The 13,272-nt window shown below is 41.8% G+C and overlaps 1 protein-coding gene across 3 annotated transcripts in view; it reads left to right on the top strand.

Moving 5' to 3' along the window:
• LOC124007204 (calpain-5-like) overlaps nucleotides 1-13,272 on the top strand; it is a 32,099-nt gene that overhangs the window by 1,856 nt on the left and 16,971 nt on the right. The window contains exon 1 of one of the 3 annotated variants that reach the window (XM_046317610.1): nucleotides 9,782-9,935. The exons of the other annotated variants lie outside the window; for them this stretch is intronic. The gene's annotated coding sequence lies outside the window, so the exon portion shown is untranslated. Of the gene's footprint in view, nucleotides 1-9,781; nucleotides 9,936-13,272 lie in introns of those variants that run through there. 3 annotated transcript variants of the gene reach the window in all.

Below are 13,272 nucleotides of genomic sequence, written 5' to 3'. Positions count from 1 at the left end.
CCAGGCAAGCCAAAACTCTATCCCGCCAAACAGGCTGAAATTTCAGGCGGCCTTTTCAAACAACTCTTATACTAAAAATTCATTATCATAATTTTCATAGTGTGGAAAATGTGTATTAAACATAGGAAAATCACATTTTGGACTGCACTGGGCCTGGTTTCCCAAAAGCATCTTAGGCTAAGTTCATTGTTAGAAATATGTTTCTAAGATGAATGCTTTTGGGAAAACAGGCCCTGGGTCATTAAGAAATGGACATGGCCCAGTTTCAACATTTACAAATCACAGAGCAAACAAGGGCGTTTTTGTTACCATAAAAGGTGAATGGAGGGTGTTTTCCAGCCAGGGTTAAGGCACTCGTTCACGAGAGCACAAATATAATATGGCTCTGATTTATCAATGAAAACATGCATACTGTATACTGTATGTTTTCGATGTACGCCAGAATTGAGTAAGAAATGTATGCATGGTTGATACATTCGCCCACTGGAGTTTTTGGCTTGTCTCAGGTCAAACAGGTCCCACCAGACCACTACATTATGTGGATGACCACACAGCTTATCCAATTACCAATGCTACGTCATCAAGACAGTACATGGCTCTGTATACTAAGCCAATATTTTGCTGTATTTCCAGCCCATTAACTTTTAATATGGCACTGACTTTCCGCTTCATTAGACTGAGCAACCAGCCGTCAATAAACAGTCAGCTTCACAGACAATGAGTGCATGACGAAACACGAAAGGGAACCAGACTGTATTCCTGGAAGTCTGTCAGTGCTCACATTTTTTTGTGGGGGGGGGGGGGTGAGATAACATCTCAATAGAAAACCCTAAAGGCAATCATGCAGAATTTAAAAAATATATTATTATTTAACTTATTGGTGACAAGGGGGCAGTATTGAGTAGCTTGGATGAATAAGGGGCCCAGAGTAAACTGCCTGCTACTCTGTTCGATATGCATATTATTAGTAGTATTGGATAGAAAACACTCTGACGTTTCTAAAACTGTTTGGATGATGTCTGTGAGTATAACAGAACTCATATGGCAGGCGAAAGCCTGAGAAAAATCCAACCAGGAAGTGGGAAATCTGAGGTTTGTAGTTTTTTAACTCTTTGCCATTCCAATATACAGTGCAAATTGGGTCATATTGCACTTCATAAGGTTTCCACTAGATGTCAACAGTCTTTAGAACTTTGTTTGAGGCTTCTACTGTGAAGTGGGGGTTAATGAGAGGGGATTGAGCCAGGTGTCTGGCAGAGTGCCACAGGCTCGTGAGGCGCGGTCGCGAGAGAGTTAGCTCTCGTTCCATTGCTTTTCCACAGACAATGGAATTGTCCGGTTGGAACATTATTGAAGATTTATGATAAAAACATCCTAAAGATTGATTCTGTACTTAGTTCGACAAGTTTCTACGACCTGTAATATGACTTTTTAAACTTTTTATCCGACGTTCGGCTGGAACTGAACGCGCGTTTGGATTTGTTTACCAAATGCCCTAACAAAAGAAGATATTTGGACATAAATGATGAACTTTATCGAACAATTCAAACATTTATTGTGGAATTGCGATTCAGGGGAGTGCATTCTGATGAAGATCATCAAAGGTAAGTGAATATTTATAATGCTATTTCTGACTAATGTTGACTAAACAATATGGCGGATATATTTTTGGCTGCTTTGTTGTCTGAACGCTGTACTCAGATTATTGCATGGTTTGCTTTTTCAGTAACGTTTAAAAAAAATCTGACACAGCAGTTGCATTAAGGAGAGGTATATCTCTAATTCCATGTATACACTTGTATTTTCATCAACATTTATGATGAGTATTTCTGTAAATTGATGCGGCTCTCTACACAATCACTGCATGTTTTAGAACTACTGAACGTAAGGCGCCAATGTAACATGAGATTTTTTAAATATAAATATGTACTTTAGCGAACAAAACATACATGTATTGTGTAACATGAAGTCCTATGAGTGTCATCTGATGAAGATCATCAAAAGTTAGTGATTCATTTTATCTCTATTTGTGCTTTTTGTGACTCCTCTCTTTGCCTTGAAAAATGGCTGTGTTGTTCTGTGACTTGGTGGTGACCTAACATAATCATTTGTGGTGCTTTCGCTGTAAAGTATTTTCAAAATCAGACACTGTGGCTGGATTAACGAGAATGGTATCTTTAAAATGGTGTAAAATACTTGTATGCTTGAGGAATTTTAATTATGAGATTTTTGTTGTTTTGAATTTGACGCCCTGCACTTTCACCGGCTGTTGGCGAGGTGGGACGCTACCGTCCCACATATCCCAGAGAGGTTTTAACCAGGTAGGCTAGTTGAGAACAAGTTCTCATTTACAACTGTGACCTGGCCAAGATAAAGCAAAGCAGTGTAAGACAAACAACAACACAGAGTTACACAAGTAATAAACAAGCGTACAGTCAATAACAATAGAAAAAAAGAAAGTCTATATACAGTGGGTGCAAATGGCGTGAGGAGGTAAGGCAATAAATAGGCCATAGTAGCGAAGTAATTACAATTTAGCAAGTTAACACTGGAGTGATAGATGTGCAGATGATGATTTGCAAGTAGAAATACTGGTGTGCAAAAGAGCATAAAAGTAAATATAAACAATATGGGGATGAGGTAGGTAGATTGGATGGGCTATTTACAGATGGACTATGTACAGCGATCGGTTAGCTGCCCTTATAGCTGATTTTTAAGTTAGTGAGGGAAATATACGTCTCCAAATCAGTGCTATTTGCAATTCGTTCCAGTCACTGGCAGCAGAGAACTGGAAGGAAATGCTGCCAAAGGATGTGTTGGCTTTGGAGATGACCAGTGAGGTATACCTGCTGGAGCGCGTGCTACGGGTGGGTGTTGGTATCGTGACCAGTGAGCTGAGATAAGGTGGAGCTTTATCTAGCATAAACTTATAGATGACCTGGAGACAGTGGGTCTGGCGACGAATATGTAGCGAGGGCCAGCCGACTAGAGCATACAGGTCGCAGTGATGTGTGGTATATGGGGCTTTGATGGCATTCTGTAGCTCAGTTGGTAGAGCATGGCGCTTGTAACGCCAGGGTAGTGGGTTCGATTCCTGGGACCACCCATACGTAGAATGTATGCACACATGACTGTAAGTCGCTTTGGATAAAAGCGTCTGCTAAATGGCATATATTATTTATATTATTATTATATATTTAAAACGGATGGCACTGGGATAGACTGCATCCAAGTTGTTGAGAGTGTTGGAGGCTATTTTGTAAATGACATCGCCGAAGTCGAGGATCGGTAGCGTAGTCAGTTTTACAAGGGTATGTTTGGCGGCATAAGTGAAGGAGGCTTTGTTGCGAAATAGGAAGCTGATTCTAGATTTTGGATTGGAGATGCTTAATATGAGTTTGGAAGGAGAGTTTACAGTCTAGCCAGACGCCTGGGTATTTGTACATATTCTAAGTCAGAACTGTCCAGAGCAGTGATGCTAGTCGGGCGGGAGGGTGCGGGTAGCGAACGGTTGAAAAGCATGCATTTAGTTTTACTAGCATTTAAGTTTGGTTGGAGGCCATGGAAGGAGTGTTGTATGGCATTGAAGCTCATCTGGAGGTTTATTAACACAGTGTCCAAAGAAGGATCGGATGTATACAGAATGATGTCATCTGCGTAGAGGTGGATCAGATAATCACCAGCAGCAACAGGAACATCGTTGATATATACAGAGAAAAGAGGCGGACCGAGAATTGAACCCTGTTGTACCCCCTTGGAGACTGCCAGAGGTCCTGACCACAGGCCCTCTGATTTTACACACTGAACTCTGTCAGGGAGGTAGTTGGTGACCCAGCCGAGGCAGTCATTTGAGAAACCAAGGATGTTGAGTCTGCCTATAAGAATACGGTGATAGACAGAGTCGAAAGCCTTGGCCAGGTCGATGAAGATGGCTGCACAGTACTGTCTTTTATCGATGGCGGTTATGATATCTTTAGTACCTTGAGCGTGGCTGAGGTGCACCCGTGACCAGCTCGGAAACTGGATTGCACAGCGGAGAAGGTACGGTAGGATTCGAAATGGTTTGCTTGGCTTTTGAAGACTTTAGCAAGGCAGGAAAGTATGGATATAGATCTATAACAGTTTGGGTCTAGAGTGTCACCCCCTTTGAAGAGGGGGATGACCGCGGCAGCATTCCAATCTTTAGGGCTCTCTGACTATACAAAAGAGAGGTTGAACAGACTGGTAATGGAGGTTGCAACAATGGCGGCGGATAGTTTTAGAAATAGAGGGTCCAGATTGTCTAGCCCAGCTGATTAGTAGGGATCCAGGTTTTGCAGCTCTTTCAGAACATCTGCTTTCTGTATTTGGGTGAAGGAGAAGCTGGGGAGGCTTGGGCAAGTAGCTGCGGGGGGCGCGGAGCTGTTGGCCGGGTTAGGGATAGCCAAGAGGAAAGCATGGCCAGCCGCAGAGAAATGCTTACTGAAATTCTCAATTATTGTGGATTTATCGGTGGTGACAGTGTCACCTAGCCTCGGTGCAGTGGGCAGCTGGGAGGAGGTGCTCTTATTCTCCATGGACTTTACAGTGTCCCAAAACGTTTTGGAGTTAGAGCTACAGGATGCCAAGTTATGTTTGAAAAAGCTAGCCGTTGCTTTCCTGACTTACCTGAAAAGTTGCATATCGCGGGGACTATTTGATGCTAGTGCAGTCCACCACAGGATGTTTTGTGCTGGTCAAGGGCAGTCAGGTCTGGAGTGAACCAAGGGCTATATCTGTTCTTAGATACATCTCTGTGGTTTCATCCAAACAGCTGTTGTGTATCCTGGGACTGTTAGCTCTGTTAACAGGTATGCTAACTATTGTGGGGATCGGTCTATCAGTAGAAGAGACGGGCACGGCCTGACTCCTTTGATCCAACAGAGTGGGACTAGGCTCTCCTCCCAACTCCTCTACTGGCTCTTTCAATACTTCCCCTCTCAGCACCCTGCACCTTGGAGAGCCTAACAGCCCCAGGCAGGCAGTTGATAACATATCTGTCATCTTACCTCACTAGCCAGGAATTTGGCTGGGGGACAGCACTTAGCATGATGTCAACTGCCCAAAAAACTTGTCAGACCTTTTTTCAGTCAGTGTGTGTGTATGAATGTGTTGGGGGGGATACAATCCTCCTAGGAGTGGAACATAACATTGCGGTGTATCCTAGGTGAAAAACCTGAAATTCACAAATTGTATAAATCTGGCTGCTCTGCCCTCATATTTAACCTTGCATTGACGTGTTTTACCATTTAATTATCAGGACAGCAAGAGCTACAAGTAGAACACAAAACAATTTGCATTCATGACTTTTAATGACAAATGTCAATCAAAAAATAAGATCTGACAACATGGATCTTAGGGATGTGGATAGAATGTGTGCCACACTGTTTTGTTTCCCCATAAGATAACAAATGGTATATGACTGGTGTAGTTATGCAACATTTAGTAGTCAAAATACCAAAATACCTTCTGATTGGGCACCTAGCCATGCACTGTCATAAGGTAGTACCTTAATTACCTTGTTTAGGAAGTTCATTGGATCCCACCCAGGGCGGGGTCAAATTGACCGTTTTCTTTTGCACAGAGAGGAAATGTTTTCACTTTTGCAGACAGCTACAGCTAATAACAGGCTAGCTAGCAATTACTAGCGGCACGCTGAATAATTATGGCTTGCTAAGTTTTGATCAGCATGGATATCCGAAATTGTCTGGGTACTGACAAGAACAAAAAAACGAATGACCACCATGTCGAGACGAGAGCAAAGCCGAGCTCACTGAGCAGCCTGCTGGCCCGTGCCTACAGCAAGTGTAATCCTTGCCCATCCCCCAGCTGCCTGCTGACTAACAACATCAAGAAGAGCCAGGGCCTTGCACCAGCAGCACGAGGGTAACATCACAACAAGCACCTGTACCTCCATTAAACCAGGCACTAGTACCTGACGACCTGGATCTAACCAAAACTGAACCAGGAGAAGGGGAGTTTATTGTGACTCGCCATTCCTTATCCACCCTGAAGAACGTATTCAGTGAACACAGACACAGCATGACACAGCATGTTACATCAACAAAAATCCCAGCTTGTCCAGCTGGCGTTTGAGAGGGACCTGACAAGTAAAATTTGGCAGGAAGGAGAATGGAATCAGAAACTTCTTATAAGGTTCAGCACTGCATGGAGGAGGCTGCAACTCTTCTAAATGGTAAGCTACAACCTTTATGGACCTGGCCTCCATTGGTTTTCCCTCATCTAAGTCGTCTACTAGCTGTTTGACTGATTTTTTAATGTAATGTATAGTTTAGGCTTTTGCTTTTTACTTCAATACATCTTTCAGATTTTTCTGTGATGTTAATATCATTGTTGTTAATGTGATGTTAATGTCTTAATTCCACTAATTGTGGTCTTGAAATACATCCACAGGTACACCTCCAATTGACTCAACTGATGTCAATTAGCCTATCAGAAGCTTCTAAAACCATGACATCATTTTCTGGAATTTTGCAAGCTGTTTAAAGGCACAGTCAACTTAGTATATGTAAACTTCTGACCCACTGGAATTGTGATACAGTGAATTATAAGTGAAATAATCTGTCTGTAAACAATTGTTGGAAAAATGACTGGTGTCCTGCACAAAGTAGATGTCCTAACAGACTTACCAAAAATATAGTTTGTTAACAAAACTTTTGTGGAGTGGTTGAAAGACGAGTTTTAATGACTCCAACCTAAGTGTATGAAAACTTCTGACTTCAACTGTAGATGTTTATTTTACATTGAACACTGACCAAACGTCAGCGAGTACAAGATGGGAGGCTTTCAAAGCATATATTAAGTGACAAATATTTTGACAAATCAATGAAATCTGAAAATGAGAGAGCTGGACAGCAAAATCATAGAATTGAAGAGGGAAGTTTTATTGGATAACTAAATAGAAGTAAACAAAGGAATGATTTGCTCTTAAAGATCAGTATGAAGAACTTTCCACCTCAAAGGCTGCGAAAAGCTTAACGAGGTTGAAACAGTCCTTCTAGGATCACGGTGAAAAACCTGGGAAATTGCCGATTCACCTCTTCCTGAGCCGATACAGCTCGGTACTGTCATGACGTTGGCTTGGGGTTGGGTTTATGACAGTCATAAATACCTCTTCCCCCCTTTTTCCTCTCTCTACCCTACTTATGTAACATTTTGAAAACCCCTTAGTAAACATAGAGATTCTGGGAATATCAGAAGGTGGGGGGAAATGAACTATATTCTGGTAATCCGACCAATTGAACATAGGCGGTGGTACTTAATGAATATGATGTCAGTTCGGTTGTCATCTGAGACATTCTCATCTACAGTGGAAAGTCTACACATCAGAGTTATCGGATTCACATGGAATTGTTGTTCAATTTAAATTATTTCATAGAATACCATGTCATATAACTTAATCTGGCATAGCCAAAGACACGACAGTACGCAGACTTGAGACCCAGAGTTGTCTGTATTGCGGTACTGCCGGTCATTTTGTCTACCTGTCCCTTCAAGCTCATTCATTTGAGTCGGTACACTGGTGGGTCTTAAAGATAATTGTTCTTCTCCCCTTACTCATCCCCTCGCCATGCCATCATGCTGTGGGGCGACCAGTCCAAGTCTCTCCAGGTACTCATCGACTCGGTGGACGATGTGAGTCTCATGACCGTTACCCTGGCATCCGAGCTGGGCATCCCCACTCAACCCCTCTCCATTCCCATGGGTATTAGAGTGCTGGACGGGCGCTCTATAGGCTGGGTCACCCACCAGACCACCCCCGTCATCCTACGAATGTCGGGGAAACCACAGTGAGACGATCAAATTCCTGTTTGTGGAGTCGTCACAGTTTCCCGTGATATTGGGATTCTCTTGGCTCCAGCTGCGCAGACTACCAGGACCTCCAGGAGGGGTTCAGTAAGGCCCGGGACACTTTGCTCCGCTCCAAGATCATTAGCCGCTCTGCTGTTTGTCCTCTGTTGCCCAGTACCCTCCGTATTTTTCAGTGTGTATCATCCCTGTTAAGCTTCACAAATTTGACCCGAATATCCCAGACCTGTGTGTTAATAGTAACACACATTTAGGCACCTTAGATCATTTCCTGTGTGAATGTGTCACGCCATGACCATGGAGAGCCGGGTTCTCTATGGTGTTTTACGTCAGCGTGTGACTAGGGGGTGTTCTAGTCTTTAATTTCTATGTTGGTGTGAGTGTGGTTCCCAATTGGAGGCAGCTGATGATCGTTGCCTCTAATTGGGGATCATATTTCGTGTTGTGGGATATTGTTTGTGTTTAGTGCTATGTGCGTTACAAACTGCACATTCGTTTATTTATATGTTGTTTGAAGTTTCACCTCAATAAATATGTGGAACTCTACTCACGCTGCGCTTTGGTCCACTTTCTACAACGATCGTGACAGAATGTGCTGAGATACAAAAGTTTTGGATCTCAGTACTGCGCTATATCTCTGAGATTACCTCCACTCCAATACCACTAATCCCTAAACTTTGCATGCTAAATCTTTACCCAGAGAATTTATCTTTACATAGGAGAGAGAAGAAATGGATGACCTCTATTACAAGCTATACATTAATTTGTTCCCCACTGGAAGTATGTCAGATCCCCCTCACTTGGCTATTGATTAAAATAATTAACCTTAAGCCTGGCTCTAGAAAAATGTACTTATACAGTGAAAAAGAAAGCCCCAGAGTTTAATAATATTTGAAATCAGTTTTGTGAGTTTTTGCAAACCGGTGATATTGTAGAGGCATTGTAACTGTAGATCTGCATATTCTCTATTTTCTTCTGTGAATATTGACTAGTCGAAGTGTAATATGATCTATCTGCGACTGCATATTAAACTTTTTATTTATTTGTATTATTAGAAATGTGTTTTTTTCTGTTAGTGTTTGGTTATTATGGTTTTGTCTTAGGGTGGGGGGGGGGGTTTATGTGTGAAAAACAACGAACATTTTATTTCTGAAATTGTTGATTTGTCCTGTTTGGAACTAATAGATGTGTATTTTTTTTTAAATCCAAATAGTTATATATACTTTATCTTTCTTATTATTATGTAAAGCAAAGTTTGTGTATGGCTGCATTTCAGATAAAACATTTGCACATTTGAACAGTATAGGACCAATCTAACTTGTGTTATTAGGGTTCTAAAACAATACTAGTTGTGAACCCCCATGGATTTAAAATGCCGTCTCAGGCATGTCATCCTGGAGCCTGGCCTGTCTGCCAAGCAAAAACCTGATAGAAAATCAATTCAAAAGATTGCTGTAACTACAGAAATGGTTTGCTCAATTGGAAATTAAACTAGTCAGTTTGTGACCGCAACTATGTGAGCTTATTTTAGTATTACAGACACTATTTCCTGGGATGTCCAATGATCTTCTATGTAGAAGAAACCTTACCTTCTAGCAACTCTTGTGTGACTCGTGAGTGTCATAGAGCAAAACAGATTACATGCGTGTTTGAGTGAGTCTCAGCTTTTCGTAGTGGAGTCATAATAGTTTTTGAGGTTCTAACTGTTCAGACTTTACAGGCATTTTTGTGAGAAGAACAGTTTTGGGGATCTGCCATTGTCTTACAAACACTGCTTTAGCTCAGCCCCCATTAATTGCACAGGCTAATGGTTGGCACCAGCAGATGCAGAAGTCTGTAGCTCAAACACAGTGTTCAAAAGGGTCACTAAAACGTGCCGACGTTACCTTGGGACTCAAAGAGCTATCAAGTAGGAGTCGAATGATGCAGACTATTGTCATAGGGAGGGGACATATAGGAGGACACAACCCTTTGGCTGTAGTTGGAATATCCCAGTAGAACTTGACAAGGCGTATCAGAGGTGGCATCTTAACAACCCTGTAAGGAACTCTAGGATTTCCATTGGGATTTTAGGAGGACAAGAACAGGTAAGAGCCACAACACTGTGGAGAACTAGACCTACATTTGGTTTGACATTTAACTTGAGCCATTTTCCTGGTGTATAGAGTTGTCAAACTGTCTTGTTTAAGACGGCTACATACCGTTTTCCCCTTCAGCAGCAGTATCACTTCTTCAGTAGCAGTTGTAGAGGGAACGGAACGCTGTCTATCACAGCCTCCGTGAAACAACTTGCATCGAGGGCAGCTCTGCTATGTCAAACTGAAACCCAATTGGATGTGTTGGCCTACATACTCCCAATGAGATAGTGATTATAGTATTCCAATTACAACATGTATCATACAGACATTATGACAGTGAATTCAGTTTGAGTTTTGACGCCATTCTTTTTCTAACCGTATTGGTAACAAAAACCCTTTGATAATGCGTTCTTATGAACTTACCAAAATTATTTGAACAGCCACAGCTTTTTAGTAGATAGCTGGTGACACCGAGTCTATGACTATTGCATCAGCATGCACTAAAATAGACCATTATCGTAGTAAACACAACAACTGTGGTAAGTAGAACAGTGACAGTGGGATTTGATTGATAATCTTCAGATTTATCTTCAGGCCTAGTTTGATATATGTCTTCAGATAAGCAGCTGTATCATCACACTGCCTTCAATATTATGGGAAACAGATGTAGCATTATTCTGCTGAATTTATTACGATATTTGTGAGGAACAACAATGACCACCACCCAAAAAGGCCACTTTGGAAACTGGAAGGGCAAATCTATAATGTTTGGTTAATGGTAATTTCTGTACATTCAAACAATGTATTATTACATTCATACCATTCTCATTCCTTTAGTGGAAACGTGTGGAGTGCTCAAATACTGCTTGACTCTTGTCCTAATAAACTTGGTTTATTTAAGTTTGACCTTTATTTAACTAGGCAAGTCAGTTAAGAACAAATTCTTATTTCCAAGGACAACCCAGGAACAGTGGGTTAACTGCCTTGTTTAGGGGCAGAAAGACAGATTTTTGCCTTGTCAGCTCAGGGATTCGATCTTGCAATCTTTCAGTTACTAGTCCAACACTCTACACACTAAGCTACCTGCCACCCCATGTACCTGGCATGTGTGCCAGAATAGGTGTGGCTTCTTGCATATAAAGTGTCCGTTTGGGAATGTTTCGGCAGATCACTTTTGGGTAGCTCAAGGGGAGGCCGTATCTGAGCTGAGCCTGGTAGACCCCCACCCGTGCCTTGTATGGTCAGTACAGGTTTTGCCTGAGATATGTTTTCTTTTGAATAGAAAGTTTGAAGTCTAGAACTTTGTAAATATAATTGAATTGTACATTTGTCACCAGCGCTGTGTAAATACATTGAACCCCAATTTACACCTCTACCTGCCTGGCTCCTACTGAGGAATTTGGTGTGTTATAAATTAATTATGAAAGTGTTTTTAAAATAAACATTAATGTAACAGCCTTTTTTCATTTTGAGATGAGCACTCTGCAGCCTGCAGACTAGCCTGGTCTCATAGACTAGAGCTTAATATAGTAAACGTAAATCCTAGACACTCAGATTGGTATGATATGTTAGGTTTGGTGTGGGTGGGCGTATAACACTCATGTCTAGTAACCCAAAGGTTCCGAGTTTGAATCTCATTGTGGACAACTTGAGCTAATTAGCAACTTTTCAACTACTTACCTCTTTTTAGCTACTTTGCAACTACTTAGCTAACCCTTCGCCTAACCCTAACCATTTTTCGCTAACCCTTCCCTTAACCATAACCATAACCTACCCTTAACCCTTTAACCTAATTTGTAAACTTAACCCTAACTTTAACCCTAACCACTAACCCTAACCCCTAGCCTAGCTAACGTTAGCCACCTAGCCACCTAGCTAGAATTCATAACATATCATACATTTAGCAGATACGTAACATATTGTATAACATATAATGGGAATTGTAATTCGTAGCATATCATACAAAATGGGTGATGGACATCCAAAAATTAATACATACCATACAGATCATACTAAACGGAGTGTCTTGGATTTACCTACAGAATAATACGAAATGCTCTGAGACCAGGTGGTGTAGAAAGACTTCCCTCCAAAATGATGGTGTGATGCAGACAGAACATGCTTTCTATCCAATTCTGCAGCCTCATCTACAAGTAGGCCATTTGATTTTGCTTGCTCTGGGGTCTCATGGTATTTATTTTGAACTTGACGGGAAAGTGCCTGTGAGTACATCTCCACGCAAATCTCAAACCATCCATGTGCACAACTTCTAGAAGGTTGATCAACTACTGCAAGCAAATAGGCTTATTGTTTGTTTGGGGGAAATGTCAGGTGTTTGATGCACCGGAATTAGAATAATGCCAGGCTAATAACAACATTTAAACATAGGCCTGCAAATGCATTTGCTGTTGGTAAGAAGATACACGCATAACAGCATGTCGTATTATATTTTATTTGACTTTTATAGGCCTAAATCATAATCATATTGCAGGCCGTCTCTCCTTTTCTGACATGACTGATTTAAATGATTTCCCACTTCACAACAAGTAGTAGGCTACCATTTATCAATCACTAATTTAATAGCCAAGCATGCTCTAAAGTAAATAGAACGGTAGCCTTGACAGTAGCCTATGTGACAGTGTGGGTAGGCTGTAGTACTGCTGTGCAATAGGATTAGGAGTGTGACATCACATTTGAGCCTATTTAATTTCAGAGCCTATACCAAGGCAGGAGATATTAACAAAATAATGTAATAATAAACAAAATATTGAACAACAATTTGTATTTTGCATAGAAGCGTGGGCTGTAGCATTATACTTTTCTTCTCGCCCTTTTTGTGATATCCAATTGCGATCTTGTCTCATAGTTGCAACTCCCCAACGGGCTTGGGAGAGGCAAATGGCGTGATCCTGGACAACAAAGTCAATCCACATCATCTCTGTTCATTCCAGGAACATATCCAGGCACTTGTCATCTCCCCGTCTGGATTACTGCAACTCTCGCTGCTGGGCTCCTGCCTGTGCCATTAAACCCTCTCCAGAACGGTCAAGTCATGCATCTTCCAAAACATGACCCACCAATCCGCACGGCTTCTGAACACCCACTCGCTTAACCTGGAAGCCAGCTGCACCAATGTGTCAGAGGAAACACCGTTCAACTGACGACCGTTGCCAGCTTACAGGTGCCCAGCCCGCCACAAGTAGAGCGCCATGAGCCAAGTAAAGCCCCCCTGGCCAAGCCATCCCCTAACCCAGACAACACTGGACCAATTGTGCATTGCCCTATGAGACTCCCAGTCACTGTGGGTTGTGACATTGCCGGGGATCAACACTGTGATGCAGTGCCT

This window comes from Oncorhynchus gorbuscha, linkage group LG02 (genome assembly GCF_021184085.1).
Source record: "Oncorhynchus gorbuscha isolate QuinsamMale2020 ecotype Even-year linkage group LG02, OgorEven_v1.0, whole genome shotgun sequence".
Classification (NCBI taxonomy): Eukaryota; Metazoa; Chordata; class Actinopteri; order Salmoniformes; family Salmonidae; genus Oncorhynchus; species Oncorhynchus gorbuscha.
This window is presented reverse-complemented; position numbering and strand designations above follow the sequence as displayed.